Here is a 3,948-nt window from a genome sequence, read left to right as displayed (position 1 = left end):
CATCCCATTCAGTCTCTTTAATTTTAGAGGCATAGTGTTCTAACTTAGTTCTGAGAAAAACAAGTTTGGAGAGGTCTAAAGTTCCCCATAATGGCCATTGGAGTTTTAAATTATTTTTAGTTAAGTTGACCCATTTAGTTAAAAATGTGCATGAGGAGGAACCATAATTTTTAACATAAAACCAGCCAGAGTCCCAGAAGGAGGACCCTTCCAAGAGAATTTAGAGGCTTGGGATCACATACTTTAAAACCAGAGGTTAAGAACTTCCCTGGTGGCGCAGTGGTTAAGAATCCGCCTGCCAATGCAGGGGACACGGGTTCGAGCCCTGGTCCAGGAAGATCCCACATGCTGTGGAGCAACTAAGCCTATACACCACAACTACTGAGCCTGCACTCTAGAGCTCACGAGCCACAACTACTGAGCCTGTGTGCCATAACAACTGAAGCCTGCATGCCTAGAGCCTGTGTTCTTCAATAAGAGAAGCCACCACAACGAGAAGCCCACACACCACAACGAAGAGTAGCCCTCTCTCACCACAACTAGAGAAAGCCCATGCACAGCAACAAAGACCCAATGCAGCCAAAAATAAATAAATAAATAAGTAAAAATAAAGTAAAACCAGAGGTTAAGAAAACAAATGAGTACTTACCAAAAAGGCAATACCTTCACACACACACACACACAAAAACAGATCCCAATTAAAGTCAGAGAACTCAATCAAAAAGAAGGAGCTCAAATCTGAGAGACTTGCCAGATCAGAAGGAAGAAGACAACTCTTAGAAATGAAGAGCACAAGGGGCTCAAGTGGGTACTGCACACAGTTGCAGGGGTCATTAGTTCCTCCAGAGTTCAGCTCCTTCTATCCCACTTCGGACACCAAGTAATATCAACCTTTAAAACAAAAAGATAAGTGGTTGAACCGGTGAAATCAAGTTTATTCAAGAATGGCAGAGGAATTGCAATTCAGGACATGCGAGCTATGGCAAACCATAGCCAAGTCCAGAGAATATAGGAGAGGAGCACTCTTTTATAGAGGAAAGGAAGAATTTGGGAGGGGCTGTTTTGAGACAAGGTTCGTTGGAGGAGAGCGAGAGTTCTGGGTTGTGTAAAATAGACTATGACAAGTACTGTATGTGAGAGCTCTCCCTTCAGGGCTTCCCAATTCCATTTTGAATGGGGGTTTTCCTTTATTCTTTTTCACACCAGAAATAGGGAATTTAGGGCCAAGAAGGCTGTATAACAAACATTGTTACTTCACTAATTTACTACCCCAAACCCAAACATTTTTCTCTTGTCAAATCTTTGCAAATGCATTGTTTCTCTGTCTAAAAGTATAAAAGCTGCCTGCTTTGGCCACTTATTCGTCTCATATTTTTATGGTGCTCTCATACGTAAATTTGTTTTTCTCCTATTAATCTATCTTATGACAATTTAATTATTAGACCAGGCAAAGAACCTATAAGGAAGAAGGGAATCGTTTTTTGCCCCTACACAGGCTCAGTTGTGTACCCTGCACATGAGTGAAGGGAAAGCCTGGCAACTACAGGAGATTATAAGTCTAAACTTGTTGGTGAAGTCTGGTGAGGGGCACTAGAATCATGTCCGAGTGGATAAGGAGGAATGGGAAGCCAGACCAAGATGTTCTGGGAAAATAGGGAGCTCTCAAGAATAGGAAGCCACACTGAGGATAAGTGACCTGATTCAGTGAAGAGGAGGGAAAGACTGTTCAGATTTTAGCATTCCAAGCTGGAGTACTCTAATGGATGATGAGACAATGTTTGTGAGTAAGTATGGGACAAGTGAATCATAGTGAAGATGTTGAATCTCAAATATTTCTGGGGGCTTCAAGAGTACACCACAAGCCATATAAAGGGGTTTTCCATTCTGGATTGTGTGGAAGGCAGTTCTCTTTGCTCAGCTCCTTCTCTTATACTTCTTAGTTGCCATCCTCTCCTCAAGCCTCCTACATATTTCCCGCCTCACTTGCTCTTGCAGAAGAATTTTCTCTCCTCAATTTTAAAGCTACATCCTTCACCTGTGATTTGTGTCTTAGCCTCTTCCATCTCCTTAGGGAGTTAAATCCAGTCAGAATCTCTCCACTGTCTTCTATATTTCAGCCTTTTCCTCTCTACTAGCTTTTCCCCATCATGGTATGAGCATGTTCAAGCTTCTTCCATCCTGTAAAATGTTCTTATATACATTCCTGTACCTTAATTTACACTCATAAAACTAAAGAAAATATTCTAAAGGTAACACCAGTGACCTTCTACCCTCTATTAGGTCAAGTTTCTTCTAACTTGACTTTTCTGTAGACTTTATTGATCACTCCCTTTTTGGAATTCAATCTTCCCTTTTCTTTGGTGACACCAAATTCTATTGATTTTCTCCTGTCTTTCTGGCTGTTCCTTCTTAGTTTCCTTTTGCTGTCTGCTATGCTTCCATTCAGCCCTTAAATACTGGTGCCTCCCTGAGTTTTGTCCTTAGACACCTTAATTTTTTTAGGTACCCTTCCTTATTCCAGACACTTTTTCTATTCTATTGTATCTATTCTCTTGTTCTTAACTACCATAATTAATTGCCAAAGACTCAAAAACTTTATATCCAGTCCTGCTCTGTGTCCCAAACTTGAGATTTACCTAATCAACTAACTAGAAACCTTTACTTGGATCTTCCATAGGCACCTTATTTTCCACAAATCCTAAAATCAACACTACGTTGGACAAATGGCTTGCCAAATTTCTTACCATTTTTGAGGATCCACTTCCTCAAAGAGTTGTTGCAAGGATAAAATAAGAACATATATATATATATATATATATATATATATATATATATAGTAATTTTCACTTTCATCATATCATCCTTATTATTATTAAAGAAATCTTCATGCAGAAGGTAGGGCTTTATCTGGGATTTGAACAATAGGTAGAATTTAGATGAGAACAGTGAGGGAGAGAATGAAATTGACAAAATATGTTTCTTTGTTATTTACCAATCAACTGCTTAGCCAAGATTTGTACCGGGTCACCCAGTTCTTCCATATCCAGTTGAATTATATTGCTCAATTCATATAACAACTGCCTCTTGTGCTTTTGTTCCACTATGTTTTTAGAAGCTGACATCTGGTCCCCCACCTACTTGCCTTCTACATTTCAGCTATTTCCATGGATGCCCTTTGCTAGAGCTACACATGTGATACCACCAAGGAGGCACCATGTGAGTACTGATATTTGTGATATTTCCAGGATCTATGTTGCTTTCTGGGTGCTGAGGCATCATCTGTCTCTGATCAGAAACAAAACGTATCCTGTATATGAAAGTAGAAAGATAGAGTTGTTAGAGAGTACATATAAGACTATAATTGGAATATAGAGAAAAAAAAGAAAACATATTAAGAGGATATAATTATGAGGGTAAATGATTTTATATATAATAATAATCATATCTTCTTAGGTCAGTAATAGAAAAATGAAAATAAAATGGAAAAATCTGGTATGACCCCGAAATATTAAAAAGCTACATTCAGTGTGTTTATATATGTCTCTATGTAGATAACCAGATAACAGCTTTCCCTGAGAATAAAAACATTTTCATGCTTGGACCTGTTCAACTTACCAAGTATAGAAAAAATATTATAAATAACTGCACTGTTTTTCTATCTATATAAAAAAGCATTCAGGTGTAACAGGAGCAATTATCAATATTACCAGATCTAATTTCCAAATTGGCACTAATTATTGTTGCATATTATGTGAAGGTAGAAGTGATTCCATTTAAACTAAAACTAAAGTTGTTCACTGATGATCTTTTCAATAGTTTCTTGCATATTTATATTATAAACAATAATAATGGTGTTAATAAAAAGTTTCTCTTCTGGGCTTTTTATATAGTAATAAATAATAGATAACTTTTTAGTACTTACTATGTGCTAGATGCTGTGCATAGTTT

The sequence above is a fragment of the Stenella coeruleoalba genome (genome assembly GCF_951394435.1).
Source record: "Stenella coeruleoalba genome assembly, chromosome: X".
Lineage (NCBI taxonomy): Eukaryota > Metazoa > Chordata > Mammalia > Artiodactyla > Delphinidae > Stenella > Stenella coeruleoalba.
The sequence above is the reverse complement of the archived record's forward strand: the minus strand, read 5'-3'. Positions refer to the sequence as shown.